This window comes from Triturus cristatus, chromosome 5_1 (genome assembly GCF_964204655.1).
Source record: "Triturus cristatus chromosome 5_1, aTriCri1.1, whole genome shotgun sequence".
Taxonomy (NCBI): domain Eukaryota; kingdom Metazoa; phylum Chordata; class Amphibia; order Caudata; family Salamandridae; genus Triturus; species Triturus cristatus.
Window position 1 is genome coordinate 854,785,163 of NC_140587.1, and position 20,336 is coordinate 854,805,498.

A 20,336-nucleotide genomic window follows, 5' to 3' on the forward strand; every position below is an offset into this window, starting at 1 on the left:
TTTCACGTATTCTTCTGCCCCGTTTACTCATAACTACAGTATATACATAATTTAAAAATAAACAAAAACAAGGCTGGAAGATGGGGTCACAGCCCCCCTCCCCCCCAAAAGAAAACAAAAAAAAGGAACTGGAAATTCGCGGGAGGCCCCTCCCCCTACCTGCACCACTGTGAAAGCGTACCCCGTGGTGCGTTTTAAGTTGAGGAATTAATTATCCTTCAATCCTGAGGGTCCCTGAGGGAGAACTAGCCCACCAAGTACCTCCAGTAGGCACCACAGTGCTGCGTTGCAGAGAGGTGATCCGAGGCCACGCCCCTTTTTACACCTCTCTGCAATGCAGCTATGTGGTGCTTACTGGAGGTACCTGGTGGGCTAGTTGGACCCCAGGGACCCTAAGGATTGAAGGGAACTTAATCCCCCAATTTACAACGCGCCAGGGGTATTATTTTTTTTAGTAATCCACTTCCTTGTTTAATAAATGTTTTACAATCAATTGAAGCATGTTGTAAATTATTTTGGTTTGTTTGCAAAGTCTATGTTCAATTTGGGAACAGATTGCACCTTTCTTGGTTGTTGGCAGCTTTGAACTTTTTGAAGTGAAATTTGCCCAGTGTGGACTGGAAGGAATTGTGCAATCCTTCAACTGCATTCTTTGTTTTGGCTTCCTGTGCCAAGGTGCTATCATAGATATTCCACCATGGTATATGGAATTTAAGGTGGTGTCTGTGACCAGAGTGATGTAGTCTTAGTTTCTGTTTGTGTTGTTGGTAGAAAGGGATTTATTTCTATTAGTAAATTGCAGTGGTTAGCTACCCCTGTGTCAGGGACCTAGGCTAGTGATCTGATTTTCTTTTCAAAGGCAAATTGACTGTTTGTAGCATATTCCACATTTAGGGCCAGATTACGATGCCGGTCAGGCAGGCTTCCATGGTCCTGTTGGAGGCGGTCCAACTGCCGTGGTCTCAATGGAAGCGGTCAGCCCGACCGCTGGATTACGATGCATGCATTCTGTACTCCAACCGACCACTGAAAGACCGCCAACTTTAATAGCCTTTCTCTGACAGCTGAGATGGCGGTCAGAGAATAACACCATCCATAGGGCAGTACTGGAATCTCTGGGTTTACGATGATCCAACCGTGGCAGTCTGACCGTCTGACTTGAGTCATCGGAAACAATGGATTTGGGGTGCATACTCTCTCAAAGTTGCATCTCTCTGACAGTATCTAGCGTGGATCTCTTTCTCCAGGTCCCCCCTACACTGTGGCAGCTGAACTCCGAAGACTATGACCCTGTGGGTGCCGTAATGCAGGTAAGTCCGTAGGTGGCATGTATCTCCATTGACTGGACTGTGAACAGATTGCCACACTCCAGCAATGGGGTACATGATGCACAAGGCATATACCCAAATATGTCATGCATGTATGTACATATCATGTTTCCTATGATTTTGCAAGAACTTGTAACAACATATTTGGGAGTATGTTCACTGCCCTAGATGAGACGGTCATGGTAGCAGCAGTTGCATTGTAATGCGGCAAAGTGAAGTTTCCCGGCCTCGAGGGTCTGAATCAGATCGCTGCCTCGGATGGTCGGTCGGATTGGCATCGTAATCAGGCCCTTAGTGTAGATTGCTGGATATGTCTTCATATGCTTTGATTGAACTAGTAGTAACAGCCTTCAATGGCTATGTGTGGGTGACCTTTTATGTTTTGAATCATAGCTTGTTTAAAGTCTATCATTTTGTTTTTAATGTAGTAGTTATTTGCTTTATGTTTAACGTGGTATGAGTCCGTAGTAAATGATGCTTTGTTTATTTTGTAGTAAAGCATATATAGAAGGGATATTTATGGTGTATATCTGAGTGTATGGTTTGGGGCACATTGTGAAGGTCCCAACCATCATCCAGGTCTGACAATGGCTTAGTTTTAGTGAGTTATCTGCTGTGGAAAATATTTCGATTTATCATTGTTTAGGTTGTCATTTATCAGGAAGGGTTTCCGCACTATGGAAGTCCTTGTACCATCATGGGACAGACCATCACCTGGTCTGACCCCCTTTTTAGGATGCGACTGAAGACTGTTAGGTTGAACGCCTTCATTTTACTATGGCAGTATTCATTCCGGCTGTAAACCAGCCATAATACATGCTCCCATAGTGAAATGGGAAGTGCAGTTCATCCCTGCACCCCGTGGCACGCACCTCAAAGTGCCTGCCACAAGGTCCAGGGATCAACAGGGGGACACTATTGGTGCCCCCTCGGCCTCCAACCACAGGCCGTGCACCCAAGGGGGCCCTGCATGAGGCCCCCAAAGACGCTTTCCGGCACGGTTTCCATGTTGGACAGGCCGGCATGGAAACCATTTCGGAAACAGTCATCGTAATTTCATGCCAGATTCCAACTGGCAGAGTGGCTCTCCAAGCCCATCAGAAGCCAGCCATACTGACCAACTGGTTTCCTTTCCGACCACCTCTATCATCATGAGGCGTTTAGAAAGGAATCCGACCGGCCCATTACGATGCGGCCCTAAAGGCTCTGACCAAAGGTCGTAGCCTTTACAAGCTGTATCGTCATCGTCCCCTAAATGTAATTTTTAAGTTTTCAGAGATTTCTGTGTAGTAGTATCTTCTAGGAGCTGAGGGGTGTCGCTGGTTGCTTTTTTAGTTCACACAATTGAACTTTTAAAAGTAGGTATAGGTGGTAGTTGACATGTGACGAGTTTGTTGACTTTAGTGATTATATCGTTTAGGATTTTTGACGTGGGCTCCAGGGAGCTAGTGTTTGCCTCTCTAACATCCAGCAAAACCCCCCTTACTTCTATTTCTGTTACATTTGGGGGTGGTAGTGTTCCCTTACATTAATCACAATTTAATTGTCTGCAGTTACCTTTACAGTTACCTTTACATTAGAGTAATATTTAGTAAATTTCCAATTCACAATTTCCATTGATGTACTTGGCTGCAGGTGTAGCCCATGTGAATAATTCCTTTCTTTTCTGTGATGTTATATATCTCGCTCTTTCTGTCATTATGTTTGAAAATAGTGTAATTATATATAGAATTACAGTTTAAAAATGTTTATTCAATTGTTATTTCTGTGTAAAATTATGCAACTAGTTTTCTTATATATACTTACATGTATGTTGTTCTTAGATGCTTCACACTTTTTAAAAGCTTTTCTGTTGGAACAGGTGCTTTCTTTTCTGATGGTAGAAAAATTAATATCAGTTTCATTTTAAATATTCATTCATTCATAGTTTGTAGAGGTTGAGGTTGTTAGATTTATTTTTTTCTGTTTTGGGGTGAGTTTCTGTTTTATGATAATTTCCATTTTAGTGAAAAGTTAGTTTTAGTTTACATCTAAGTTTTACTTACTTTGCAAGGTAGTTGTTAGTAGTTGTTTTATATAAATATATATCTATATTTATACATATATCTATATATATATAAATATATGGAAACTGTACAATCCTGACCCACCTCCTTGTCCGGTGGGACCACCCACGTACGAACCACAAAACGAGAAGACTCCAAGTTGCTCTTTCAAATAGCTTTATTCCGATATATAATCCTCAGTGTTCATCAGGCAAATGCCTACCATTGACGCGTTTCGATCGCAGGAACGCGATGTTGATCACATGACACGCCACATGACAATAGACCAATAAATACAGTGCAAGCCCTACCGGTTAGAGAAACTCTTGGGCATGTTAATGAATATGAAAGACAAACTGCACTTATAAGTTGACTTTTCACAACTGACTTTCATTGTCCCATACAATTCAGGTTTAACGCGATATAAATAATGGTACCTAAAAAATTATTTTAGAATAAAAATCTCACAATCATTGCTGAAATACAAATAAATGCACATTTCTAGAAAATAGGCAATATAGGTCATATCTCGTATTATGCAATCAAGTTACCCAAAATAATGTCACAATTTGAATATTTATAGCCAATGCTTCAATACCTTCATATTATAAAGTGCTAGTGCAATTGTAACTAATGCTCATTTCAACAGTACTGAAAAGATAGAACATTTTTCACAATTGTCTGTTATTGTGGAACTATTTTTGATATATTGCTTATAATCAATAGTAACCGATGTAAACACCTAACTACTGACATACAGCAATTTATGATTTTTGTACCTGCTATCGCTTAAGTAACTGGAATCTATAAAATGCAGTGCTTGTATATTCATTAGCTAAAAACCCAGTGTTGAAAACAAGAGTATTTTAAAACCTAATCCCCATAATCTTAAAAAACGGATATGTGTGGCTGCCCACAGGCAAAGTAATGAACCTACCTTCGAATGGATACTATTAAAGTGCAAATGCTAGATCAAACAAGCTCATGTAAACAATTGCCATGTCGGTGAGCGGAGAAACTCAGTTATAATCGGCCAGTGCCAGATTAGAATCATGTTGCAAACAGAACTCATATGGTAAGATCTCTTATATGCAATGTAGCCGGTAAAAGGCCAAAGTTTAATGCTGAAGGAACGGATAGATCAGATGCCGAACTATAAATATATGGCTTACTAGAGGAGTATCCATATGACACAGTAAAACGACAACCTGATACAATCGTTCTGCATAAATGAGAAAGTGCACAACACTCACTTATGAGTGATTATGAGTGATTAGTTGAACTCTGTGATAATGAACATGATAAGATCTTTAAGAAGGACAATATAAAAATACTCACTAGCGAGTTCAAAATAATGAAAGTTGGGACTCAATACAATGTTTGACAAAATAGCATGTTAAATGTACAAAAATGTATGTCTCCTCAATCTTTCAATTTTTGATCAAATTTTTTTTGTAATCATAGCATCATAGCATAATTTGCACATGCTTTGCACTTGATTGAATTAAAAGAGAAAAAATCCAAAAGAAATGCAAAAAACTACATGTACCATTATGCTATGCAAGAAGCAAACAGGAAATGACTGTAAACAGTAGAAAAAATGATGCCTGTTTTGAATCTGAAAAAAACATCCCCTGAACAAGGTTCGAGTGGAAAACCGAAAAGCGTTGGGCGTGGCTATTGCCTTTTGAATTTTAATAAATCATTATTCAAGATCGTGAGTGAGTGCGTCTTCAATAATCCCAGCAACCCGCAGCGATACTTGTGAAATATATATATTATTAGAAAGCAGGTCCGTACCTGCTTTCTAACTCCCCTTGGTGCAATCTGGAGATCAGGACTTTGTTTGTATATATATATATATATATATATATATATATATATATATATATATATATATATATATATATATACACATCGAGAAAGGCAGATTGCCGAAACGCGTCTGTTAGTACGGGTTTTTTTTTGCACAAATAAACAACTTTAATAAGGACCTGCAAGTGCTCTCCTATTTACACCATGGAAATCGCTGTGCGTGTGTATGAATATATATATATATAAGAAAGTAGTAAATTATAATTGAGGGACATTTATGCAAACAAGTGTTATGAATTATTTATTATGCTTTTTCTATTTTTAATATGAACAATATTTCAAGAAATAAATTTGAGAAAATACCCACTGGGGTTTTATTCTTTTAGCATTTTTAGATATTAATATGAATATTTATATTTATACCTCTTTGTATATTTATATTTACATTCTTAAAACTTAATGCATCTCAATGATTTTACTGACTTGTTTTTACAATGACAACTTGTTCCCGTAATGCATTTTTGATTGGTTTAAATTGTTACACAAAATACACCTTTTCATTATGCTATATGCTGACTCGGTAATGGCGATTTGCATGAAATCAAAGAACAATGCTAAGTTGTACTAAAAGTAACAAGATGCCGAGGATGTTTTCTATGTCTATAGTGCCTTTTTTTTCAGTTTAACACGTGGTCATGCACTGGCCCTTTAAAAATGTGGTTCTCCTCTTTACACGTCATGTGATCAAGGCCTCTGGAAGGCCGAAACGCGTACTGGCGGCAGTGCTGGGCGATAAATAAACAGAAATACTTGCACTGACATCTGGGTCTGTTTCGTCTGTTCCCGAGCAACGTGGAAGCTGGTGACGGAGTACACAGCATTCATTTTACTGAGATTGCTTCCTCGGAACCTACAGACCCCTCCTTCTCTTTGGGCTGGCAGGAAGCAGATTTGCGGTTCACCGGAAAAAACTGTCAGTCCTACAAGGACCGGCCGCAGCAGCCCCCGGACTATGTAGCAATCCTCCACGCCTTTGACGAGAGTGACGAAGCCCGAGTCGGAGGACCCAAGTAACGCCAGGGAACTCGCTGAGGTAAAGGGGGAGAATCGTATGGTCTGGAGAAGGAGTGTGCGTGAGCGAAGCCCATGGTATTTGATCGAAGGCTGAGCTCACATTTTTGCATTGTACCCTGAATTAAGCACAATGGCCGCTGTCGTGTTGAGGAGCGGCATGGAGGCGGCAAATGAAATGTTTGAAGACTCACCGGCTGGTGAGCTCCCTCATGCACAGCAAGCAACAGTAACAGTAACTGGCAACCCCTCACTAAGAGAACTATTAAAAAAACTGGTGAAACATATGCACGCAGAACAGGCAAAATGGTGGGAGCACCGATCGCTATCTAGGTATTTAGAAGTAGGGCGGGTACCTAGAGGTTTTCGCATAATGCTCGCGCGAGCTATGAACATCCGGACCCTAACATGCTCAGTGAATGGGCAGAAAGTAATTTGGATTCATCTGGTCGACTAGTAAGTATCTTGGTCAAATATGCAGTGAGCGATCGCGCAGCATTACAGATCAAAATCGATGAAATTAACGCCAAAATTGACAAAATTTAATCATCTGATAATTCAAAACGATATCGTAATGAAATGCTCAGTCGCCTAAAGAAAGAGGAAGAAACAATCAAAAAACTAAAAGCGTTTAAATTCCAAAGAGACAAACTTGACTATCAAAATGGACAAATATTTACATTTGCTAAGAAGTTTGATTCTTTGAGAACCTCAAGTCAGCAATCAGCAGCCGTTCCTCAAATATGTGCAAGCACAAGCGATGTTTTACAAACCTCGTCTTCTTTATCCGATCTTAGCTCAGCAGTTGATAGCGAGTCAGATAATGAGCAACTTTGTCTAGCATCAAGGTTGGGGTTTCCACGACCATCCCTGGCACAAGAAGTGGATTATCTGTGCCAGGATCGACGGTCAACCCTACGACCATGCATGGGAAATGCAAACAAACCCAGCGAACAAACACAAAACGCCGTGAAAGACGACTCTGCAACAACCGGCGACAAACAAAACAACAAAAAGGGGGCATGCAAAAAGAACAAACGCTGGAATCGCAAATGCATAATTCTCTTTCAACTAACGACCCCCAAACAGTCATCAATCTTACATCAACACCGCTAAGTGCAGCAGAAATTCAAGTTTTATCATCAGGTTTGACTTACAGTGCAGCCAATGATTTTAATTATGCCCAGACGCGGATTGATATATATAAATTTACTCGCAAAATGAAATTACGTAAATACCATGCACTCAATAAAAACCAACGAGACAGGCAACCTAAAACGACCTTGCCAGTAACATCTGATTTGAGTGCCAATGATCTGGGAACGCTGCAAAATCTTCAAGATCTGGCAGAAGAAAGTATTGGCAACAATAACAACGGACTGATTGCCTTAAATATGACTGGTAACACACATTTCTAGTCATAATCAACATTTACTCCTATTATGCTTCATGACAATATTGACACGTTTTCTGATTTGGTTACAATTGAATTAAAACGATTGTATAAGTCCATTGGTTATTCTAGGCACAGAGCCACACAACAGAATAACTGCTATTCCCAACTCATTAGAAAGCTTCAAACTAATGGTAACATCATTGTACGCCAGGCAGACAAAGGGGGAAATGTTGTGCTATGGGCCAGAGAGTTATACCTTGATGAGGCATTTAAACAGCTTAATGATCACAGCTGCTACAGGAGAAGTGATATTGGCAAAGTCAAACAAATGTGGTGTGAGTTTTATTTAAAACTGACTGGTTGGAGAAGTGCAGTTCTTATAAGTATTGACGAGTTAAAACTTCTCAAAAATGAGCATCCTGTTATACCAGCTATGTACCTTATCCCTAAAGTGCACACGAGTTTAGAAAGACCCCCAGGTACACACGTTATTTCCGCTAGGAATAGTATCACTGAAAATACCTCCAGGTGTGTAGATTATTTTCTACAGGAGCACGTCAAACAGCTCCCATCGTACATTCGTGATACTAGTGATCTCTTAAATAAAATCAAAGATATCAAATGGGACCCCGGAAATTTACTGATTACTCTTGATGTCACTAGCCTTTATAACAGCATCCACCATCTAAACGGTATAAAGACAATGGAGCACTATCTTGGAACGAAATCTATTCACATGAGCGATCACATCAAAATGTTGGCAACAATGATTAGTACCTGCTTGCAGAACAATTTCTTTCTGTTTCAAAACCAAGTGTATCAGCAGGTCAGGGGAGTTGCGATGGGGGCCTGCTTCTCCCCCAGCTATGCTTGTTTGCATATGGGGCTGTGGGAGGAGCAGGTCCTCAGATCGGCTTTCTCTGAGATACTTAAGACTCATGTGATTTGCTGGTATCATTTTTTTGACGATCTATTTGTAATTTGGAAGGGTACAGAATTACAGGCCACAAATTTCGAAGATCAAATCAATGTCAATACTCTCAATTTGGAATTTACGGCAAACATCAGTAAGGAAACTATTGCATTCCTTGATGTGGAGGTTTATATCTGTGAGGGCCAATTGCAAACTAGGCTCCATAGAAAACTCACGGCTGGGAATTAAGTACTCCATGCTTCCAGTCACCACCCGGGCCACCTGATCCACAGCATCCCCTATGGGGAAATGTTGCGTATCAGGCGTATTTGTAGTCAGCATGAGGAATGTGCAAGCAGAAAAAGATTTCTAGCTAGGGGTTATTCAATAGATAACATTGATCTGGCAATCACAAGAGCCAATCAGATTTCTAGGACAGACATCCTACGAAGTACTTGGGTTGCCTCCACTATCATGTCTAATCAACTTGTAGAACCTACCAGGTTGATATTAACCTATAACCGGCAACATCGCACGATACGTAGAATCATCAAACACAATTGGAATTTAATTTGCAACGATGCTGTTATTGGGGAGCAAATCACTCTGGCCCCCAATATAACATTCAGAAAAGCGCGATCCATGTCTAGTGACTTAGTCAAAAGCAGCCCAGAGATAGTGGTGACTAAAACATGGTTAAACTCCAAAAAAGGGTTTCTTTCGCTGCACAAATTGCAAAGCATGCAAATATGGTGTAAGCACTCCATCATACAGAACTCCTTTTCACATGAATATGAGATGGATCACAAAGCTGCTTACTTGCAAAACGGAGTTTGCTGTCTCCGGGCCCGATTCACATAACTAACTTAAGACAAAATCCTAAACTTACTACCATTTTGGTATTCACAGAAGGCACTTACTCATTTCGGTATTCACAGAAGTTAGGAGTCCTAACTTTAGGACTCCTAAATGCCTTCTGTGAATACCGAAAGTCTTAAAGTTAGGATTTTTCTCAGTTTAGGATTAGTAAAGTTAGGACTCCTAACTTTAGGACTCCTAAATGCCTTTTGTGAATACCGAATGTCTTAAAGTTAGGATTTTTCTCAGTTTAGGAGTAGTAAAGTTAGGACTTCTAACTTTAGGACTTCTATTGGTCACCATTAGGTAGTTATAGTTAGGACCTAGTTTCCATAGGAAGATCGTTTATTCATTTGCCAATCACTTTGCTGTTTTAGACGGATCCTCTTGAAATGTTCAAAACTAGTTCACCACTCACTTCAACTGCTGTTTTGAACATCTTCGGGTGATTCATCAAGAGATGCCGAGAAAAATGGGGCAAACTACAACACATTTTTCCCATATTAATTTACATAGGAAACTTTATGCATAGTACAGCCCGAACTGCTGAACAGATTTACACCAAGTTTGCACGAAAGGTAGCTCTTGGTCCAGAAAAAGTCCTTTTTGCTAAATGGTGTAAATCCTTTTAGTAGTTTCGGAGTTATTTAAATATATTTTGAGTTGCATATACGTGGATCGGCAACCCCTACTGATCTTCTGCTGAGATCTGATAGGCTGTCAACACTTCAAACCAGGAACTGTTGGCAGCCATCCTGTGACTCAGCTTGAAGCAGAGTCACACAAAAACTTTTTTTAAAGAAAAGGGAGCAGGGTAGAGACACCCTAAACCACTAGGCCTCTTGTGGTTGTTCCACAGTGCACACCAGCGCCAAAAGGCTTTTTTTAAATAAAATGTTGGTGGAAGTCATGCTGGATCTGTGAATCCCACTGCAAATAAAAATAAAAATATTCATTAATAAGCCCCCGGGTGGGCCAGATCCTGGGAGCATGTGGAAACATATGAGGGTGATGCACGGGCCCCCCTCCTGAGGCTATTCCAAGCCCTGGGGACCACCACCCCCTGGGGCAGTAATAAAATTGTATGGGGTAGCCTCGCAGCTTCCCCGCTGCCCTGGGGACCACCACCTCCCAGGGGCACAGATTTCAATTAAAGACAATGCTGGGGAGGCCCTTCTGTCTCCACCGCAGCCTCTGGGACCACCTCCTCCCCTGGCAGCAACATAATTATATGCAAGGGAGCCTTGTAACTCTCCAGCTGCCCCAGGGACCGCTACCTCCCTGGGGCACAGATTTCAATTAAAGATAATGCGGGGGAGGCCCTACAGCCTCCTCCGTATGCCCCGGTTACCGCCACCCCCGGGGCAAAATTTAAACAATGAAGGGGGTCTGTTGTGGCCCCTCGGCTCCGAGGACCATGTCCCTGGATAAAACCAGTGGTGGAGGGGTCAGTGGGCCCACCTCCAAGAGCCATTACTGGCCCTGGGGACTGCCTCCAGCAAGGGCTGGCTCCGCTGTGTCCCAGGATGCCCAACCCCGGAGCATAGCTTATTTGCTCTCCCTTGGTGGGAGCCTTACTGATCCTGCGAAGTCAGAGTAAACACTGCTACACCTACAACAAGTGAGAGCACAAAATTATCTTGCTTGTTGAAAGCAGAGCAGAATACAGGGACCCATGCACCCATTCAATGGAAAGGCATATTAGTGCATGAGTGGCTGTATGAGTGAATGACTGGATGTGTGTAGAGCTATCAATCATTGAGTGGATGTGTAAGTACTGGTATGGGTGAGCGAATGGGTTTGAGAATGGTGGTGTGAAAGTTGGAGTGGGTGTATGAAGGTTCTATGGGGGTGTGAGTGGGTGATTTCAGAGATTCTGTGGATGATGTCATTAATGATGCCATTTGAGATGTCATTTGGGATGTTGTGAGTGATGTCATTAGTGATGTTACTGACCATGTCATGAGTGATGTAATATGTGAGGTTATAAGCAGTGCATTGCGTGGGTGTGAGTTATAGTTTGCTCACTAACTATAAAAGCTGAATTTCACTGGTTATTTACAAGTAAAACCTGTCCCTAACTATAACATTCCTGTAACCTTTGTTTTTTTCAGTGATGTTCTAAGGTTTTTTTAAATGCTAATTCCTAACTATAGCATTCCTCTGACCTTTGTTTATTTAGTGAATATATATATGCAGTTTAATATGCAGTGTGATACATTTGAATTCTTTTTATATATACTTATGTGTGTATGTGTGTAGATAGATAGATAGATAGATAGATAGATAGATAGATAGATAGATAGATAGATAGATAGATAGATAGATAGATAGATAGATAGATAGATAGATAGATAGATAGATAGATAGATAGATAGATAGATAGATAGATAGATAGATAGATAGATAGATAGATAGATAGATAGATAGATAGATAGATAGATTGTATTAATGTTTGTAGTTTATGTAAATAGTTTTTTTAATCATGTTGTTATGTTATGTTTTTAGTTATACTTTTATTTGGGTTGTTTTATCATTTCTTAAGTTAAGCAAGATACATTTTGTTAAAACATATGTATATGTTGTTTAATATTTGGTTCAATGTGTTTAAAGTAAAAAGTACGTATTTTATGTGTATTATTGATAATATAATCATTTTGTCGATTTTATTGTAGTCAATCTTGTGTGAAACAACATTTCTTACTAATCATGTTTATTTAAAGGTAACAATATTTTTGGTTCTAATGTTTTTGTTTTTAATATAAGTAAATAAGGATATTTTTAACAGCCATATTTGTGGTTTTGATATTTGTGTTTTTGATATTTGTCTTTTATTAGTTAAGTATAGGAAGGTGAAATTTTTGTAAACAGTATTTAATTTACAATATTTTTGTATATCAATATTGTGTGCATTGATAGTGTCTTACTGAACCTCTTCAAAAAGCAACCCTTCAATACATTTCAGCAACATGAGATTTATATTGCTGTCACAGAAAGTCTTATGTCAGTCTGAATATAAATTAGAGGTAAGATGTCCTGTGGAGAATATGCTACCAGAGAAACAATGCTACAGTGCATCTTTTGCTTTGCAATTATGTCTTCTTTTAGTTTGTCTCTTGTTTCTTGTTCCATTGAAGAGTTACGTTTTGGAAATATCCAGTGGACTAGGCAAAGAGCCCTAACTGAAAACAACCAATGTGCACAAAACTGGATTAACTGTGTGCCTTTTTTTTATAATGTAAGAGATACAGAAGTGATTATAATTCTTGTGAAATTACATTTTTGACAGTATGTTTTTTAAAGTTTTAATGGCTTGCCTTAATAAAAGTTGAATTTTTTTGAATGAACTGTGCGTCATGAGGCTGCTTTGGGTGCAGTGCCATCAAGTTGCTTCGCCACAATTCTAATTGGGTTTTACTTAATCTATTTGCAGAATGGTTTGGAATCTTTGAAGTTCACTCCAAAGAAAGTCAGATCATCTTAAAAAACCTGCCACATCTCTTTGCTTCTTTCTGTAATTCTCACAAGGTGCCTAAAATAACCATTTCATGTTTGTTAGAAATAGAGAATTAAAACTTTGTAATACTGTTTGTTTAAAATCACGCTGCGATATACATCACTGTTAGTCACTCTGACAGAGACAACAATGGGTATCGATTCTCTTGTTCAGCCTCCTGCAATCATGGTAGCCTGTGACCAGGCTTCATTTCTACCTTTGCATCCTAGAGTTCATAATTCCCTCACCATGACTCTCTGACCTTTAATGGTTGTCTCAACTGATTGTCTCAAATTGTGAGGCTAGGCGAACGGTATTAAATTTGATGCTGTGCAATGGAACCCCTAAACATGTTTCGTGAAATCATCCCTAAGCCCGGGAGATGATCCCCTTTCTCATGTCCACTGCACACTCTCAGTCAGGAGGACCTGGGAGAAAGCCAATTTGATTCTTCCAGCTGTGGGTGACTCAGCATTCCGTCTCCTATCTCCATGCTGTTCGAAAGTACCACTGCTCTTCTCTCTGTGCCCAGCCATCTGCTATGTAATAATGCGTGATCTGTGCCACTCCCTTCTGTGCGTCCAATGTGTCTGCAGAGGATTATCCATGTTATAAATCTTTTAAGGAATACTTTCCTGCACAAAAAAAACCTAATAGGTAACTTCCTCTTTCCTTGCGTTGTGCAGAATGCATATTTCTTCTTGCTATGCTATGGGAAGGGTTGCTTAACATTTTGGCAAAATCACAGAATTTCAGTAAAGCTTTGCATCAAATTCCATGGGTGGATGCAATCGGTGGGAACATCCATGCTCCACCAACGGAATGCCGATTATTAGTAAATGTAATGAAACACAACACACGCTGCTGTGTAGCATACCAGTTCATTATATAATCACACAAGGTATCATAAATCACCCCTTGCATGGCTTTGTAAATCTTACTTAAGCCTTTGCCTGAGACTGATAGCCGCAGGCTAGGTGGAACTCGCGCACTGAGAATTGTTTCTCTGACTGTGTCTGGGCATCCTTTTTAAACAAATCGTTTTTACTTTGTGAATTGTGTGTATACCTGGAATCTGTCACCTTTTATGATTGCACGCAGCATTGCTTTGCACACTGCACTTTACTTTCGAGCCAGTCCCCGGTCCACCACGGTCTTTTAGTGGCCGACTGTTGTGGAGGGACGTGACTCCTCCTCCTGCCCCCGTCATTTCCAGACAGGGCACACCATTTAAATCAGATGGGGGCCCGGCCACGCAGCCCATCTGCTCCCATCAGTGTCCCGGAGGTGGCTGGGGCAGGGAACTCTGCCGGTTTCGCACTACAACTGGATAAGGTATTAACCTACAGCAGAGAGACTCTTATGGAGCTGGGCTCCTCACATAAGTCTAAAAATGTAATCGATATGGGGATAGGTGACTCACTACCGCGCTGTCAGTATTGTAGCTGGGGAGCCACAAATCACACTCTGAACTGCACATTAGCACTCAATACGCAGAGAAAGTACATGCCTAATCAGGGTTCAGTGTTAAAGCATCAAGAGCACATTAATGCTCTGCTGCTTCATTGTCGCTCGCTTAATAAACATGATTTACACATATATGACATGATATGTGAGACCAAACCGGATTTCCTGTTTCTGACCGAAACATGGCTATCTGATACGTCGAAGCCAACTATCGCTACAGCCATTCCCCCTGGTTATTTCATTTTGAGGAAGGACCGTGTTGGAAGCAAAGGAGGTGGAGTTGCAATTATGAACAAATTGGCCCTACCCATTACATGCATTCCCATGGAAGAAATTAAAGGGGCGGAGTGCCTCTGTTTTCAGGCTACCCTCTTCCCCCATCAGTGCTTAGCGTCATTCCTTATATATAGACACCCGGGCCATGCAGGGGGATTTTGAAGTCCATCAGCGATGCCATCGTGCCAGTGGCCTCCAGATTTAAACACTTTCTTGTCTTGGGTGATTTTAATGTACATATGGACAAACAGGATATCACTGAGACCGTCTCTCTGTTGGAATCCCTGGAAGCGCTTAATCTTGCTCCATATGTCTTCACCCCCACGCATGTTAAAGGCCACACCCTTGACCAAGTATTTGCCAACTGCAAAATCCTGACAGAGGTTCTCTTACCTTTATTATGGTCAGATCACTACTTGGTGGGTTTTAAGTTACCAAAACTAACGAAGCTTTCACTGACCCAGGTCAAGCGGCCGTCTTTTACATCTAGGCCTTTTCCCAAAATGACCCCAGCTGCCCTCAAATATGAACTCGACCAACACCCTCTTATGCCGAGCTGCAATATAGAGCAGGATGCTGAGGCCCTAGTAAAGTGGGTCTCTCAAGGGACCCTGTCCCTCGCCCCTTTAATCTTGCGCTCTATTAAAATTGCAAGATGCTCAGCCTCCTGGTTTAACGATACCCTGCGACAGTGTAGAAAGGACTGTAAACGTCAGGAAAGAGTATGGAGGAAAGATTTTAACGTGGAAAATAAAAGGAATTACAAAGAGGCCTTAAGAGACTACCGTAAAAGCATACAGGAAGCTAAGAAGAGCTTCTTTGCATCAAAAATTGAGTCTGCAGGAAATAAAAGCAGAGACATTTTTAGTATTGTTAAAAGCTTCTCTTCACCTAGTGCTGCCACAAGGCACTCCCCTCCCTCTGCTGACTGGATTGGAAAGTTAGCTAATTTCTTCCATACGAAGATAACAACAATTCAATCTACTTTCGAGGGTTTAGGTGGGAAAGATGTGATGGCCTCTCCATCGACTGACCCCAGAATCAGGAGGGCAGTGCCTCCCTTTCCCTCTTTCCTCCTTTGTCCCTTGAGACATCCTTGTCAATAATGAAGGGCCGCAAGTCTGGCTCACCTGTGGACCCTTGCCCTGCCAAATTTCTGGCTTCAATGGCATAGATTCTGAACCCCACTGTGAATAGCATTTTGAACGTGTCTCTTCATAGCGGTCAGGTCCCGGTAAGCTGGAAGAGCGTGAAAATAATTCCTCTATTGAAAAAACCTACGGCTGATCCCATGGAACTAACTAATTACAGACCCATCTCTGTGCTGTCTTTCTTTGCAAAGATAATAGAGAAATACGTTCATTCGGTGATCAGCAACTTTGCTGAGACCAACAATCTTTTACATCTGAGTCAGTCTGGTTTCAGTCAGAAGCTTAGCACAGAGACAGCACTGCTGGAGGTCTCTTATTCCATCAAAAATACCCTGGATAAAGGAGGCAAAGCTGTTCTTGTCCTTTTAGACCTCTCTTCGGCCTTCAAGACGTGCCCCACGGTCACCTCCTGCAGATGTAGTGGGAGTGTGGACTTGGAGGCAAGGTGCTGAAGTGGTTCTCCTCCTTTTTGGAGGATAGAAACCAAGAGGTCTGGTTGCCCCCATTTGCAGCCAGTATTCCGCCCTTGAACGTTGGCGTGCCAGAGGGATCTATCTTGAGCCCAGTACTTTTTATTCTGTACATGGCTCCTCTGGCTACTCTGGCAGAAGCGGGTTAGACTATGGTTATATCCTATGGCGATGACACTCAACTGCTGTTCACTTGTAAGAAGGGGGAGGAGTTTAACAGGGAGAATATAAATAAATGTCTGAGATAAATCTTTGGCTGGTTAAGACATAACCATCTTAAATGTAACACGGAAAAGTCTGAAATTATCTTTTTTGGCACCCCACCTCTGGACGCCTGGAAACAATGGTAGCTCACTGATATGTCTCCCCCCTAGTCAGCAGTTAAGATTGTAAAAAACCTGGGAGTGAAAATGGATGACGCCTTATCTATGACACCTCAAGTACAGTCGGTAGCAGGTACTTTTTTTGGTCTCCTGAAAATGCTCCATAGGTTTCTCGTCCTATTACCGACCTTTCACAGAAAAACGGTCTTTCAGGCCCTTATTACCTCCAGATTGGACTATACCAACGTCCTCTAGCTGGGCCTTCCAGAGTTCATACTGAACAGACTGCAAGTCGTGCAGAAAGCGGCAACCAGGGCAGTCTTGAGACTCGAACCTAGAGACCGGATCTCCCACCACCTGAAGAATCTGCATTGGCTGCCTGTCCGATGCAGAATACTCTTCAAAGCACTGGTCCTAGCTTTCAAAGCTCTGCATGGCATGGGGGCGCATTACATCTGCAGAAAAGTTTCATATTACATACCTGGCAGATCCCTTAGGTCAGCACACCAACACCTAATTGTCATTACAAAGTGTCTTAGAGCCCACCGTGGCAGACGTTCGTTCCAAGTACAAGTGGCTAGATTCTGGAACAAGCTGCCTCTTCCACTCAGGCAGGCCATGAATATACTGGCTTTCAGGAAACAACTGAAAACCTGGCTGTTCCAACGAGCAGTATAATGGCCGTCCACCCCGGGACCGTTGTTCCCCTCTGGCCTATGTATCTGTCTGTCTCAGCGCCGGGACACTCTGCTGAGTAGCTGCGCGCTCTATAAATCCATTTAAACATAACATAACATAACATTGTGGTGATGCAAGAATAACCCAAAGGCTTATAAATATGGGCCACTAATATTTGCAACCATTATTTTATTTTGCCATCTGACATATTCAGTTCACAAAGTAGGGACTCATAGAGGGTCACAAAATGACCAACTTAATAAATATTGCAAAAAGCATGGAACAATTTATGATCCCTGCAATTGGCAACAACCTGAGTGATAGATGCCTGCAAGGAGCATCAGAGCCTCACTGTGATAGCATTCCAAAATAGAATACTCTAATGGGTAACTTCCATGAGAGCAGGCAGTCGTCTTTTGGAGCACTCTTTATTCCCTGAGAAGCTGTTACCTGGAATCCCAAAGAGGAAGAGGGTGTAAAGGGAACCCCTTCCCCTTTCCAAATCAGTTACCATCCCAACTAGGGAGTTAGTAAAAAATCACTGGTTTCCAACCAGAATTAAGGTTACAAACTATTGATTTATACCAAACCAGCTCACAATTTGGAAGGAATGCCCATTACACACAGAATCTGTTCTACAGGTCAGAAAACGTTTCCTGACTCTCAAAATAATGTTTGAACATCCCAATAAGTTTTACCATCAGAAAGTCTGTAAGTTACCGAATTGCAGAATATTTGCAATGAATAAACAACTTGGTAAACGTGGTCCCTACTTGTTAACTAATCCTAACAACCTTTACCCTCTACCAGTTGGCATCTCATGCTCCTCATAACTTGGAAATTGAAGTTAAATGCACTTGTGCAAACAAATCACCACACACCATTCAACTATTCATAGTTCTAGACATGACACACACCTGGACTGACTCTCAATGAAGCGCCGAGGTGCCAATATTAAAATGTGTCTGCATAGAATAAAGTTAGTTGTAAAAATATAAAAAGGAGATTTTTTTAAAATTCAATATCAATGTAGCAATAGCATTTAAATATAACATATGTCTGTGGGTCAAACAGAGAAAGCAACTTGGCCAGATATATCAGTACTCAGGATTTGTTTTGCACTTCTAAAATGTGGTACATCCAAGGACAAGCATATGGGGCGCAACCATTTTCTGCGCACACCACGGTATTCGAAACAGACAACATGCAGCTGCAGCCCATGCAGGTAAGAGTGGTGGGACCGGGTTTGAGGGGATTCGACAGACAACCACCATGGAAAAGTAAATAAATATTACATTTTCCCTCATCGTCGTCTGTCGAAATCCCCCCCACCGCTCTTACCTGCACGGGCCGCTGCTGCAAACATAGTATGGTCAAGAGTTTTAGAGTACATGCCACACGCTGGACATAAATCAGGCAACAGATTATTATTCCACTGTTTGCTAAACAATCAAAGGGGCAAACAGCCTGTTCTAAACCTAATAAAAAAGCTCTTGGCCATGGTGGTGTTATATTGTCCATGTAACTTTCAGAAACAGGAGAAGGTTTAATGCCAAGAACTGCTTGGTAAGATGGCCCATAGAGCCCCTGGATGTGATTTCTTTCCACACTAGAAGCTGGCAGGTTGATTTTAGGGCCTGCTGGTCTGCCTTCAGTCGAGTCCCACACTCTGCTCAAACCCAATTTTTTACACCAGTTGCGACCAAACCTTAACCAGAGTTTCTACAAGGCATGGTCCATATTATTTTCATCTCTCAACAATCTCTCTATTCACCTGATTCCGTGGTGATCCTAATATCAATCCAGAATAGTTGTGGCTTTAAATGCACCAGATCAGATACTTTTTTTATCCCAGCGTCAAAATAAAGTGGGACCAAGGGGGTACTTACGGGGATCGAGTGCAATGATCAAACAAATGTGTTCTCCAACACAAACAAGCAACGTCATATCAGTGTAACCCCAAAATTGTGCACCGTACAATGCGCTTTGGGCCTTCGCTTGTTAGGCTTTCAGGGCCAGGGAAATGGAATGCGAGTATGTAGTCTTCTAAAATCTTGAAATGGCCTTAGGTCTATGAGATATCATGAGGGCTCTTTATTTACTTAGTGAACCCACCTAAATATGTCCGACAGGGACACTCCCAAATAGTCAAAACTAAAGTCCCCTTTCAAAATGTCCTTCCATGCCAGTTTTGATCAGCTCTTATTGGCACTCTTACCAAGGACCACAAATTTGGCTTTTGCAGTGTTCAATTCCAAACCCCTGTGATCAAAGAACTCGTTTATCAGATTTTGTAACCCCATCAGGGACTTGGATTTTAATAAAGATTCACCTGCAAACAGAAGTATGAGTGTTTTAGCCCTGTTAAGAGTGGGAGAATCATTAACACTCTTTGTCGGTTCGTTGGCCACATGATTTATATATAAAATGAACACGGTGGGGCCAGAACGCACCCCTGTCGATCCCCTCTTGCGACTGGGATGCGTTCTGTTAACCCACCTCTGTCATCCCACCTGACCTGTGCATAGTTTTTTTTCATTTAACCTAGCTAATAATTCAATGAACCCACCTGGCACTCCCATGTCTGCTACTACTCTTCTAATACTCTTCTAGGATATAAAATGTAATGCAACACTCAGGTCAACAAATGCCACAGAGAGTTTCTGGTTACCCAGCAAGACATATTTCCAATAAAGGAGGGTACATTTAAAAACCTGATCTAAAGTGCTTACTTTAGCAAGAAATCCTACTGAAAATGGAGTTAAATCCAACGATCATCCATCCACTCTTTGTAAGCTCAAACTTTGTTAAAAAAAAAAACAATGTTCCTCAGATTTTTGTGATGGAAAGTTCTGGAATCTTTGTGGATCCACAGACTTCCAACCACCCAGCATTCCCCAAAGTCTTCTGATAAAAATGGTACCTCACTTGTGTGGGTAGGCCTAGTGCATGCGGTAGGAAACGGTCCAAAACACACCCGGAAGCCTTCAAGAGAGGTAGGGACGGTTCTGTCTTTCCTTATCGGTCATTTTCAACAGATACTGGGTGA